This window comes from Drosophila takahashii, chromosome 2R (genome assembly GCF_030179915.1).
Source record: "Drosophila takahashii strain IR98-3 E-12201 chromosome 2R, DtakHiC1v2, whole genome shotgun sequence".
Classification (NCBI taxonomy): Eukaryota; Metazoa; Arthropoda; class Insecta; order Diptera; family Drosophilidae; genus Drosophila; species Drosophila takahashii.
In genome coordinates, this window is record NC_091679.1 from 16,413,272 (window position 1) to 16,428,352 (window position 15,081).

The 15,081-nt window shown below is 35.5% G+C and overlaps 1 long non-coding RNA gene across 1 annotated transcript; it reads left to right on the forward strand.

Annotated features, from left to right (window-relative positions):
- Positions 1 to 13,567: 13,567 nt before the first annotated feature.
- On the forward strand, positions 13,568 to 14,688 carry LOC138912804 (uncharacterized). The gene is made up of 3 exons (XR_011418359.1): positions 13,568 to 13,818; positions 14,037 to 14,112; positions 14,558 to 14,688. It is a non-coding gene; the product is annotated as an uncharacterized lncRNA (long non-coding RNA).
- The last annotated feature ends 393 nt before the right edge of the window (positions 14,689 to 15,081 follow it).

The window sequence follows — 15,081 nt, forward strand, 5'->3', positions numbered from 1 at the left end:
GACTCCGCACGGTTTAAATTTCGAAAGAGGGAAAAGTAGAGAGAGAATGCGAGAGTCCGGGAGAGCAGGAGCGTAATGCAGTTAATGCGAATGCGGAAAACAACAACACAAACTGCACTGTAGCTTTTACGGACACCACACAAAGGAAAGGCAAAAGAAATCACAAAAACAAAAAACACAGAACACAATATTAAAATTGGAAATTGTTTTAATGAGATTGTGCACAGAACAGAGTAAATTCACTCGCGAAATATAAAAAGTACTATGATAAATCAAATTAGGGACCGAATATTTAAGTTTTAATTAAAACCGTCTAAAGGTAAACACGAAAACAAATAAAAATTCGGAGCGCGACAAAAACACAACCGTTCACTTTGGAAGTCAACAGTATAGGCGAACAGGTCTTGAACAAGGAACTGGAAGCGTTCAGTAAACTCTCCGGAACTTCCCACATAGCTCAACATCATATAAAGATGACTGATCCAAGACCGATAAAACAGAGGCATTTTCCCAAAAACCCAAAAATGCAGGCGGAAATGAATAAATTAGTGGACGAGCTCATAGAGAAAGGCTGCATCGAACCGTCGAAAAGCCCACACAGCGCCCCGATAGTGATGGTGAAAAAGAAGACGGGAAAATGGCGTCTATGTGTAGGCCTTAGGCAGCTGAATAGCAGATCGGAAAAAGACGCCTAACCACTACCTACGAGAGGCAGTACCTGGAAGGGGGCTGTTTCAATGGAGGGTAATGCCTTTTGGGTTACATTCGGCGCTGGTAACGTTCCAACGAGCATTGGATCAAGTTATAGGACCCGAAATGATGCCACACGCGCTTGCATACCTGGACGATATAATCGTAATAGGGAGAACATTGAAGGAGCATATGGCGAACTTGAAAGAAGTTTTACGGCGGCTACGACAGGCTAACTTAAAAATAAACCCAGAAAAATGCGATTTTTTTAAGAAAGACCTTAGGTATTTAGGGCTCAGGGTAACCGATCAGGGCATTGGGACAGACCCCGATAAAGTAGCAGCGATCGCCGAATTAAAACCGCCAGCAAACACGAAAGAGTTGAGGCAGTGTCTTGGGGTGGCCTCATGGTACAGACGGTTCGTGCCAGAATTCGCAACAACAGTACACGCTCTAACGACCCTGCTAAAGAAAGAAGCAAAGTGGGAATGGTCCAAAAAACACCAGGAGGCATTTGAAACGGTCAAAGAAAAACTAATATCCGATCCAGTACTAGCATGCCCGGACTTTAACCGAAAGTTCGTACTTCGAACAGATGCGAGTGATGTGGGACTAGGAGCGATCCTCACACAATCGGCCGAGAAAGGGGAACCGGTCATATCATATGCAAGCAGGACATTGAACGCAGCAGAGAAGAACTACTCCGCCACGGAGAAGGAGTGCTTAGCCATCGTATGGGCAATCAGGAAAATGAGGCCGTACATAGAAGGATACAAGTTCACGGTCATAACGGACCACATGGCACTCAAATGGCTAAGCTCGATCGAGAGTCTAACAGGCAGAATTGCGAGATGGGCCCTCGAGCTGCAACAATACGACTTTGACATCGTATACAGGAAGGGACAGTTGAACATAGTATCAGACGCCCTCTCACGCCAACCGGTACAGGAAGAAGCATGTTTACTGGTGAAAGGGACCAAGCAGAGTGGAGAAGAGGACTCAAGGACATGCCCTTGGACACGATCCCTGAAGGAACGGATCCACGATAACCTGACAAAATAAACGGATTTTTTAGAAAATGCGGGAAACATTTACAGACATATTCCCAAGCGAGTTGAAAAAGAAGATGTAATATATATATATATATATATGATGGACGTTGATGCACTACGAACAGTACAAACAAGTGGCCCAACGACACCAAGCACGTGCTTGTTACGCGCGGAACCCTTTTATTAATTTGTGCAAGAATGCGAGTTCGCAAGGAAGAATAAATAAAACATAATAAGAGTAACGAAGCCATTAGGAGTGAAGAAGATGAGCTAAAATATTAGTTTTTAATACCAGAATAGAAGTTGATATGCAAATTAAATGATAAAGGATGTTATAATTATTACAAAGAACGCGAAAGGGCTCAAGCAGACTAAAATTTGATGTACAACGTGGTAAATTAAGAGGATGATAATTTCGTGTTCGTCTAAAGGGAACATTAAAAGTTAGGCGGCTTACAAGTTCTAGAGAATCAACATCACCTCTTATAAGATTATGCATAAAAATAGTACCAAGCATTATTCTACGATTTGCAAGTGTTGGTAAATTAAGCAATAATAATCTACTCTGGTAGGAGGGTAGTGTAGTATGCACATATATTGAATACCCACTGTACCGAAAGTACTTAAAGGTCCCAAAGATTGCCCAGCCCCCTGGAGAGCCCACACTGATAATCAACCTGTGCGATGACCGGCACCGGTACTGCCTGAGCCTATAGGCCCAGGACAGCTGCAGCAGTTATCAAGCGTGGGAGGCACGACCGCCACCTGCGCCTTCGAAGGAACGTCAGTCAAACCGGCGACGACCAGCTGACGTAGAAGGAAGAAAAAGAAACCAACCAAGCTGAAAACAAATTTTTTTTTCACCCATGCACCGCGTTGCATAATTTTTTTGGGTTGCACTACGATGCATATTTTTTTTATATAATATAATATTTTGTAAAACTTTTTCTGCCCGATTAGACGTGTAGCCCGTAAAGCTATGCAAAACACTAGGTAGGAAGTTTGTTAATTTAAATGCGCAGCAATGCGATTAGTACAATTTCAATAGAAGAGCTTAATTTTAATACAACACTTTATACACATAAGATACAAGTATTCGCAAAACCCATCAAAATGACGTTGGACATAAAAACAGTGGATTCCACTGCCAATGTCATCAATAAGGTAGAATCTAGCAACATCAATCTATATTGGGTACATATACTCCTGATAATCATTGTTGTTCTCATGTGCGCCACTTTATTTTCCAAAATTTACAAACTGCATTATAATTGTCTGAAAAAAAGGTATACGAGCCGGGGAAATGACCTGGATAAAGTATAAGCAGCAAAACAAAAAAAAAAAGTAAATAAAAAAAAACACATCACAAACAACAGTGATTACACATAAATGTTAACACCTAAAATCTAAGAAAACGAAATAACGAAAAAAAATAAATATAAAAATATTTCAATATATTCTTTTTACCATGTATGGCTAAACTAAAGGCATGGAATGGAACAAATTGTACGGGAAATTATCAGACATTAAAGGTAATTTTGACAGATCACACAAGTCACTAACCCAGAATAGACCTATCCAAAAGAACACGGTTAGGAAGCATGTTGAAATATTAGTAGAGTGCTTTAATGAAGCGCGAATTCTAATACATGAGCACAGGGAAAGATTAAGATCATTGGTCACAGGTATCGAGACTTTTGATACGACTACGATCCAATTTAATATCTGTAAAACAAAAGTTCAGCTTAGAAATATCGGTACCAACCGTTCTAAACACTCCAATAGAAATTGACACTGCACCTGACCCGGAATCAACAGAAACGAACGAATCGGAGTCAGAAGAGCTTCCCGAAGTAAACCTCAAAATATAAGACGAAGATTCGAATAATCTTACTATTCCGGCGGTATACACTGATCTGGACAATTCAACAGATTCAGATACTTCGAGTGTAATAGAAAACAAAATAAGTAACTCTATCACAATGGCACAATCAAATATTGATTTTATTAATACAGAGTCCAAGCTTATACCAGTTTTTGATGGTAAGGCTGAAAATTTAACAAGTTTCATTGATGCTTTACAAATAATAGAATCAATAAAAGGCGAGCACGAAGAATTAGCTGTTTCCATAATTAAAACAAAGCTAAAAGGTGTCGCCAGAAATCTAATTGGTAATGAAACAAGAATTACCGAAGTGATTTCCAGACTAAGGGGCAACGTCAAAGGCGAAACTGTTGAAGTATTATCAGCGAAGCTGATGAACCTACAGCAGCGCAATAAAACTGCCAACCAATACACACAAGAAATTGAGCAGATGACGAAAGCCTTAGAAGGTGCATATATAACAGATGGTTTATCTTTAGAGCTAGCCAGAAGTTATTGCACGCAGCATGCAGTCAAAGCAATGACTAAAAATTGCACAATCGATAAGGTAAAACTTATCATGCAAGCTGGCACCTTTAGTACTATGAACGATGCCGTTTCCAAATTTGTCAATAGTTGCACTGAGGCAACTGGACAGTCAAATACTGTCTTATACTTCCAGAACTATTCACAGCGCGGTTCAAATCGCGGACGTGGTAATTATAGAGGTAATTTTCGTGGTAATTCTCGTGGTAATCACAATAACTACGACAACAATAACTACAACAACAATAACTATAACAACAACTACTGAAAGGGATGAATTAAGTAAAACAACCTTTTCAGTTGAGTTCTGTATTAAAACTGAATTTTATTTTCTAAGTCCCTGCTTAGGAAACTAACATGAAATTCTTATTCTGGTCTTATCTGTGGCTTACGCAGAGGCCGCGTCTGCCTGCGCGGGAGAGTTATCATTTGACCCCCGCACAGGAACCCTTGGCGCATTGTTAGAAGCATCTCAAGTGATTATCTTCGCTTTGGCTCAAGTGGCCTGCACTTACAGATTACAAGTGCTAGTACCGCTCCCCTGTAGGGTCTACAATTACAGATCATTGTTTATGGCTCTGGATCGATTTACAACTGTCACATGACATGCACAGAGCTCATAAAGTATTATATTTTATTTTTATTAGTGTTCGTCTGAACATTCTGGCAAGGGCCGGCAAGATTAGGTGTCTGTGTTAATTAAAATTTATTTTATTTATTCTCAAAAATATTGCAATACAAAATTAGTGGACTGTATTAATTCGATATATTTTATTTTGCATAATAATTTTGACACCCCTTCACGGCTTGCAATTATTGTGTTTTAACATTTTAGTGAATTTATTTATTTTTTAACATAAAACATTTTTATATCATTGATTTATTGTATCTACAAATTTATATATTAAGCATGCCGCTGGGTAATGCTATGGCTTGTAACTGCCTTCGTATATTTATTTTCCTTATGAAATATACAATTAATATAATTATTATTACAATTGCTAAAATTAGGGATGCATGTCCAGTTACATGGTGAAAGTCTAATTCCCTCAATTCTAGCTTATGAGTTTTTAAGTATTGAATTTCCTTTGACAAACGATTGATTTCGTCCGTATGGTTAATTAATGGTATGTCGAGCGGGTTCCAAATAATCTTTGGCATCTCGTTACTTCTCCAATGTAAGACAACGCTAATGTTCCCTGATCTTCTAACTGAATACTGTGTTGAGCAACTAATATTTTATCATCAGTTCGAGCAGTACAATCTGACCTCAGAGTCATTATTCCTTGTTCAGGTAAATCTATTATCTCTATTTTTGAATTGCTGCACTGAATTCTAGCCTTAGAATTGTTTTGAACTTTAAAAAGCCAACTACTTTTCTTTTCCAACTCAACCCAATATGACTTACTCTCAACAATCGATTTATACCTGCAGTTCGATGCCTTATTTGGTTTGAGAGGTTTAATCTCACAACTATTGTCGTTAGCACTACTCCAAGGCCAACTTCCCTCGCAAACTCTTTTATTCGACTGCCACCTTTGACATTTATTAATAGTAGATTCTGCCATAAGATGATATGCATCGATCTCAAAATTATAAATTAAGTACTGAGAATCTACATGCACTGTAATCATGCGGTCGTCCAATTTTACCGGAACTGGGATAATTTTATAAAGTACTGAAGCATGTCTACCAAACAATGGTATTTTGGCATTAATTATTAATTTTTTATCCACAAATAAACCTCTAGCCGTCAATAATGTATAAACCTCCTTTAATTCTGTGCCTGTTCTTTTCCCTGGCAAGACTAAATTTTCAGACAAACTGTCTTTTATTCTGGAAATTTCACTTTTTAGCTGACTAGGTCTTAATATGTTTGTATTAAGTCGGCCATGATTTATGTCTATTAAGAGGCTTATGATACTATATTGAATTTTCTCGCATTCATCTATAATGTTACTTAGCTGTTTGGTTATCATAAAAAAGTTGATAGACTCTTTGTACACATAATCCTTTCGTTCATTCGTTTAAAATTTGAGTTAACTTCATCAGTCGTTTTCTTTAAAATGTTAGTCGTAGAATCGACTAAGGAAGTTTGTTTCCTACTTAACTCGTTAAGGCTATGCTGATTGCTTAATAAGTTTTTCATATTATCCTCCATTTGTATCCTGTCGTCTTCATCCATTATTCCAAATAGAATGTGATAAAGCGATCCCATAAAACCAAATGGAGCACGTTTACTTCTTGATTTTCCCTGAGCCATAAAAAGTTTATTATTTTCTTCTATGTCTGAGATCTGCCTTTCCGTGTTACTCAGAACTAAAAGGCATTGATCCTCAAAACTATGAAGTCGTTCGCAAATTACCCTCATTTTTGGTATTAATTCTTTACCTTTTTTAAGCATTTCGAAGTAACGTCCATATTATAAAATATTATTAAATTCCAAGAGGAGGCTACAATTTCAACATCCCCCTTTGGGTCTAAATATATTGCCGAAGTCTTATTTATCTTCTCTATTCTATACCTTGGCTGATCAACCTTAGCTGATGCATTAGCACATTGACAGAATATAAATAATAACATGGCCATTACAAAACCAAGTTTTGAGATCTTTGATGTACCTCTTGTTTGTCTTTTCGGTTTTGTCTCTTCGGGATCAGATTCCATTTTATCGATAGACTTTATTCCGTCTAAGGGACAAATCTTGCTAATCGGTCTAGTGATAAATCCATCTTGTAATTTCACTTCTACCACTCTAACCTTTTCGTCTTTACCCTTATGGACTTTTTCTACCTTTCCCATTGGCCACCTGGCTGGATGACTGTTCTCATCCTTCAACAAAACAATTTGTCCGTTCTCTATATTTGGACTTTCCCTCTTCCATTTGTTTCTCTGTTGTAAAGTATGCAAATACTCCTCTTTCCATTTAACCCAGAAGTCTCTTCTAATTTTTTGGATTAATTTCCACCTATCTAAATTACCAATTTTCTCGTTTTTAATTGGTTCAAAAATCTCTAACGGTGGTCTACCAATCAAGAAATGACCTGGAGCTAATACTTCATGTTGATCCATTTCATTCTCAGAAGTATACAATGGTCTTGAATTCAGGCATGCTTCTATTTGACATAAAAGTGTTGACATCTCTTCGTATGTCAAACTATTTTCCCCTATTACCCGTTTCAAATGGTGCTTCATGGACTTAACTCCAGATTCCCAAATACCTCCGAAGTGAGGTCCTGCCGGGGGAATAAAATGCCAATCAATTCTATCTTTTTTAAGCTGCGCGGCAATCAATGTGCTTTCTTTGATTGCTTTAACGAACTCTTGATCCAACTTTCTTGAAGCTCCTACGAAATTTGTTCCGTTATCTGAATATATATTGGTAATTTTTCCTCTTCTAGCGATAAATCTTCTTAGGGCTGCTAGAAATGCATCCGAGGTTAAATCACTTACCATTTCTAGATGAATGGCCTTGGTAGCCATACACACAAATACGGCAATGTATCCCTTATATGTTTTTAGCCCACGATTCTTGGAACATTTAACAAAATAAGGACCTGCGTAATCTATCCCAGTATTTAAGAATGGGTACGACATTGTAACTCTGTATTTAGGCAGATTGCCCATTATTTGTTGAGCAGTATTTTGTCTGTACCTAGCACACTTGACACATACTCTCAAATATTTCTTTAAGGAATTCCTTAGCCCGAAAATCCAATATTTATATAATTAATAGAAATTAATAGAATATAATTTCGCATTAAGTTTATCCCTCCATGCAAAGTCTCTTTATGGGCCTTTTGGATCAATAAATTTGTTAAATGGCACTTGTCTAAAATAATTGGATGCTTTACTTCAAATTCTGCATTGGAGTTCTGTAGTCTCCCTCCTACTCGAAGTATACCATCCTTATCTAAAAATAGATTCAACGACAATATCCTATTACTTGTCTTAATTTCTTTTTTTGTTTCCAGGCATTTTATCTCTAGACTAAATTGATATTCTTGCTGTTTTTTAATAACGATCTTTTCAGCTCGATTCAGCTCCTTTACCGATAGAAAAGAAGGAAAAGATTCTTTCTTAATTTTTGATCGAATGAATCTATTTAAATATACTATTATTCGTATAATTTTTTCAATGCTGGAAAACTTCTCCAATAACACTGGTCGACAAAAAAAAAGCCCAAGAATAAAAGCTACCAAACCTGAAAGGATTTTAGCTGTAGATTACTACCTCATACTTGGAAACTTTCCATCACGTCGAAGTTTTGAGAAATCCGTGGTCAAAGTTCCAACTTTTCGATTTTAAGGCACTTTTTGCGACTTAATAGTAAGAAAACCCTTCGTAGCCCAGAGCCACAATTTAGCGGAAAAGGTACTTGGAACCTTTAACTTCAAGATTGTCCAATCACAAAGTTGGGCGACCTCTACTTCTTTAGCTACAATGGATTTTACAGAAGTACTTTTTGTCACTTTTTTTCATCTATAGTAGCCAGCTAAAATTCTTTCAGGTTTTGTAGCGTTTATTCTTGGGCCAAGAAAAAGCCTTGATTTTGTCGACCTGTGTAATCTAAATCAATCGTATTATCACAAAATTTGACTGTAAGTTAGGCTCTAGGTTTTTTAACATTTACTATACCCATTAAAAGTGCACAAAAAACATCGCTAATATCTAAAACATTTACTAAAAGTCGTCTATTCTTGATACCATTGACTTTTATTAGGATCAAAAGGATCCATTACATCAATATTGAAAGTTTAAAATTGATTGAAATTAATCTTTATTTGTTGCCTGGAAAAATATTTCTTTAGGTAAGACAACATCCAAAAAAAACTATTGTTAAGAAACTATTGCTACATGAATTTTACACTATTGAGTGTCAAATTTGCATCAATAAGATGAGTATTAAATTATAATTTGTAAATGGGGTCATCGGTTTTGTTATTTAGAATAGAATTTATCAAAACCACATCTTCTTTGGATTGCTGTCGAGGCCAATGCTCCTTTGGCTCAGATAGCCATTTCGGACCTTTCCACCATAAATCACAGGTGGTCAGTTGGCTAGAAATAATTCCCCTTGATGATAAATCTGCAGGATTTTCTTCAGACTTCACATGGTTCCATTCGGTATTAGTTAGTTTTCGAATGTCATCCGTTCTTCGTCTAATGAACTTGACCTTACTATCACCATTTTTAATCCAGGCTAAAGTTATAGTGGAATCACTTCAAGCATAGATTTCTACTTTGGTATCAATGGATTCAATTATTAAGCAAGTGAGCTGCACATAACTCTAGCTTGGGAATAGTTTTTCTATTTTTAATTGGCTGGCTACTATGTTTACACAATTCCCTACTTTAGCATATACCACTGCTGCATATGCCTTTTCGGAAGCGTCAGTAAATCCATGAAGCTGTATTATTGAAAAATGTTTTGAACTAATCCATCTTGGGATTCGAATCTCTTCTAAAAGCAATAAATTTTCCTTAAAATTTACCCAATAATCTTTATCTTCCTTGGATAATTCTTGATCCCATTCACTCTTATTTATCCATAGTTTTTGAATAAAAAGTTTTAATAAAATAGTTACAGGAGCCAACCATCCCAAAGGGTCATATATTTTTGATAAAGTTGATAACACTATCCTTTTGTTGATGTTTTTCGAGTCCCCGCAATTTACTTTGAATTTAAATAAATCTTTCTGCTGTTACCATTGAAGCCCCAGGGTTTTTACGCTTTCATTTTCCAAAAGAGTGAGAACCTTGTTATCTCCTGTATCTTCTACAGTTTCCATTATTTTTTAACTGTTCGATATCCATTTTCTTAAATTCATTCCCACATTTTGAAATTCTTGAGAAATTAATTTAATTAAATTATTGGCATTTTCTATAGAATCAGCCCCAGTCATTAGGTCATCCATATAAAAATCATTCCTAATTATCTCACTTACATCTTTGTTTTTGCATTTATCAGCAATATCTACTAGAACTCTAGTAGCTAAATATGGTGCAAATGCTGTACCATATGTGACTGTTGTTAATTTATAAATTTTAATTTTTTCATCTGGAGAATCTCTCCATAAAATATATTGATACTGGTAATCATTATCATTAATATTTATCTGACGATACATTTTTTCAACGTCCGCAGATACTACAAATTCCCATTTTCGCCATTTAATGATAATGTCAAAAATATCTTTTTGAACTCGTGGACCAACCCACATTATGTCGGTCAAACTTTTATTATTAGTTGTTTTTGCTGAAGCGTCAAAAACAACTCTTAATTTGGTCGTCAGGCTTGAATCTCTAATTACTGCCTGGTGAGGTAAAAAGTATTTTCCTTCTTCCTGCACTTCGACCATGTGACCTAAATCCATATATTCATGCATGAATTTAGCATAGTCTAACCTTAGTTTTTCATTTCTTTTTAATTTTTTCTCAAGATTCATGAAACGAGCCATTGTTTGTTTCTTTGAATCTCCTAAGGAGACATCATCTTTAAATGGAATTGACACAATGTATCGTCCATCTCAACCTTTTTTTGTAGTTTTTATGAAATAATTCTCACATATTTCAGATTCGATATCATTTTTGTCCTCTTCCTCAACTTCCCAATACCGATCTATATCTTTTAATTCGATGGTGGTTGCTACAATTGTCTTCTTACCTTTGGATTTTTTGCATCCAGAGACAATCCACCCGAAATCGGTTTTTTGACCGAGGGGCCTCCTTAATTGCCGAACTGATTCCACATTTAGATTTTGGAGATCAAGAAATAGGTCCCAATCTTTGGAATCTCCATAAAATGTGGGTACCTGAATTTTAGGTAGCGTTGGCAAATCATCAATTTTATGATTTACAACTTCTACCTTACTAGGCACAATTTCCTCGAGTTTTTTTCTCATATTTTTGGTCACCATGGAAATATCGAACGCTAATTCTTCCAATATATCATTATACCTTTTGATCGTGACGTCCGTCGTGTTTCCCTGCTTCATGGCAACTATCTTATCCCAATAAAAATTAAGCTTCCCTATCCTAATTTCAAACGTTTTTTTTTTATCATCTTGAATATCCTCAAATGTATCTTTTAAATACCTTTCTAACTGCTCTATTTCTGTATCTAACTGGCTTTCGCAGTTTACACTTTTTTCTGTATTCTGCTCTTTTACCATTAATTTACCATCGGACTTATCGGATTCAGCTAACACTGTATCTATTCTTATCTTAATTCTATTAAAAATCGAGAGCATTTGCTCGTAATGACTCTTAATGAAGTAGTCATGGGCGACTACTCCAATATGCATAAGAGCTTTGTGATTTTCGATGCACTCGGCCTTTAGCTCATCAAATTTCTTAAAGTATTCAAATGATAAGCTTGGGAGATCTTCCAGCTCCCTACTGGCGTTGGTAATCTCCACCTGCCTTTTTATTAGTGCGATTGTTTGCTCGGAAAACATTTTTTTTTGTATATATTTTTTCTAAACAACTTAAATAATATTTTTATATAATATTTGTAATTAAAAAAAATTTTAATTTGATATATAGGACTTATCTGATCCTATATTTGTTGCCGCGTTTGTTGTCGCTGTTAAAACTTCGATGTTATATGTTCCGATGCTGCCCTCGCTCTTGTAGTCCTGGAGTCCTTATTGCAGTCTTGATGATGATTTACAGATGATTTACAGAAGATTTACAGATGATTTACAGATGATTTAGGTTTTTTTTTTGTTTTTTTTTTCGTTTTTGGGAGTCACTTTATTTTATTATTTGTATTTCTTTTGAATACATTTACTTTTATTTAATTATTTGTTATTAAATTCGGGAGTGATTTTTGTTGCCAAAATAGGGAGTCACTTTTAATTTATTTCACTGTGATAACGTGAACACTTTTTCGATGTCGGCCTCGAATACGCCTGATTTTATTAAATCACTTTTTCGATGTTTAAAAGGCCTCGAAAACGCCCAAAAATATATTTGCTCGGGGGCAAGAATTATTTTTATTATTAATTTGTCGATTTTTCGACCACTTTTACAACAAATTTTGACTTTTTTGTTGTAATACTATAGTTGAATAAATTTTTTATTAAATCAGAAAAGATTCGTTTATATCTTTTTGATTTTTATTAATTTTTTACTCTGTCTCTTACCACTGGTGGGGGATAACAAGAGTCAACTATTCATTAACACCTTAAACAAAACTGCAAGTGTTACAGATTTTATTTTTTAGGTGCTGGCCTAAATTCTGAGTCTCTTACCACTGGTGGGGGAAAACTGCAGAGTTGTCGAAGGACCAAAATGAAAGGGATGAATTAAGTAAAACAACATTTTCAGTTGAGTTCTGTATTAAAACTGAATTTTAATTTCTAAGTCCCTGCTTAGGAAACTAACATGAAATTCTTATTCTGGTCTTATCTGTGGCCTACGCAGAGGCCGCGTCTGCCTGCGCGGGAGAGTTATCATTTGACCCCCGCACAGGAACCTTTGGCGCATTGTTAGAAGCATCTCAAGTGATTATCTTCGTTTTGGCTCAAGTGGCCTGCACTTACAGATTACAAGTGCTAGTACCGCTCCCCTGTAGGGTCTACAATTACAGATCATAGTTTATGGCTCTGGATCGATTTACAACTGTCACATGACATGCACAGAGCTCATAAAGTATTATATTTTATTTTTATTAGTGTTCGTCTGAACAACTACCAAAATAGCAATGGCGGACGAGGCCAATATAGAGGAAACTATAGAGGTGGTAGTAACTCGAACCGAGGCCACAATGGCAATAACCAAAGCAATGTCAGAATTACCCAAAATACTAACCAAAACACATCGGAAAACTCCCAAAGCCCTTTAAATACTCAACAATAAAAGAAGTCAGAGTTCACACTATTAATCTCAGCCAAAATATATTCGTTTCGTTTTTCAAAAAAAGCTACTGGAAAAGAACTTATCTTTTTAACAGACACAAAACAACAGAAATACCCAAATCCCAAGGTTTAGGAAATACAGACAACTAAATACATAATTCCACACGATTTTCATATCGTAAATTCGCATTTCCCTATTCCATGCGATGGAATATTAGGCATCGACTTTATTAAAAAATACAACTATCAATTAGACTTCCAGCGATCTGAAGAATGGCTTATAATTAGACCCAATAATTTAAAATTTTTAATTAATGTACCAATAGCTCATACACTCATAAAAATTTATTTCTAAATTTTGGAAATCTCGCCATTGAATCGGCCTACCTTTGAAAATAGAAAAAAAATTTCTTGTTATTAGAAAATTGTCCTTTGAATACAGAAAACCTTTCTTGATGGAAAAAATTCAAGAAAGAATTTTTCTTAAAAATAGAAAAATGAAAATCTCATATATTTGTTTTGCCGTCGCAGCCAAAACATTGTACGTATTTAAGGACAAAATCACCTTTGAATATATGAATGAAATGACCCTAGAATATAGGAAAGTAGCCATTGACTTCCTTCGGCTGCCGAATGTTAACGACAAGAAAAACGAAGTGGGACGAAGGGCCTACTCGGCCCGACTACTACCCGGCTACCGACTTCTCTGATCCCCCGAGCGTCAGTTGTGAAAAAAATTCGTGAGTGATGGACGTGATTTTCAAGCGGATAAGAGGTGAAGCCTTTTTCCGAATATTCAAAGGTATGTAAATATGTATATAATTTTTTGTATAGCGGGCGTACAATTGTATGTATGTAATTAAAGGATACATTTCAAATCTCTTTACCAAGCGTATACCATTTTAGGTGAATTGTTTTTTAGCTAAGAGCTACGTACATACATACATTTGTACATAAATTTGTGGGTGTACAGTTCTATAATAACTTTATCTTATTACTCGCATTTTATTTATTTTTCAGAGTGAAAATACCTGCAGTTGCATCAGCCAAATAATTTGTTTGTCGAAGCTGTAATTTTTTTTTAAAACCTTCTAAGGTAAGAAAAATATGTTGTATTTGTTTGACATACTTATGTATGCATGTAAATATCTATGCATGTACGCGGCTCACCCGATCTGAAACCCGATTTTCAACCCTTTCATATTCTGCTCCTCTCTCTCGCTCGCTTGACCTACGCGTCGCGACGTTTCTCTCTTCACCTTCCTAAAACTGACACGATCTGCCCTGCTTACATTCGGTCTCCCTTCGCGCAAAGGACTGTATGTAAATATATATGTATGTATGTACGTGTCTCTTCCGTGCCTCTCTCTCTCTCTCTGAAATTCGATTTTCAACCCTTCATTTTCAACCTGTCTTGCTCCTCTCTCTCGGTCGTCTGTCCAACGTGTTTGTATTTTGGCTATTATTAACATTACATTATTTCAAAAAAGTTGTTTATCTAAAAACAAATCATTGATATCCCAATAACTCTTTTTTTATAGATGAGGAAAGGCGAAGAAAATGGATCACCTTAGGTCATATGAAGTTCAACAGACCTTGGATAATAATAATGTTTTCTTGAGTCAAAAATGTGTTATTTAAAAATGTTTAAATGTTATGTGTTAAATGTTTTAAATGTAAATAATTATAATATGCAAAAGAAAAAACCAAGTTACATTTTATTTTTAGGGTTTCAGTGTTAATATAAAACTTCCTTTCAAGAAATATTATTTCTTAAATCAAGAAATAAAATTTCTTGAAAGGAAATTTAAACAAGAAAGAATTTTTCTTGTTTAAAAGGTGCCTTTCTAAAAAACCCTTTCTTGTTTTAAGAAATTTAATTTCTTGAAACAAGAAACAAACCACCTTTGAAAGAAGAATCGCCTTTGTTTTAAGAAATATTTTTTCTTGTTTTTATGGTGGCTTTCTAAAAAACCCTTTCTTGTTTAAATTTAATTTCTTAAAACAAGAAATATTTTTTCTTGTTTTAATGGTGCCTTTCAAAAAAACCATTTCTTGAAACAAA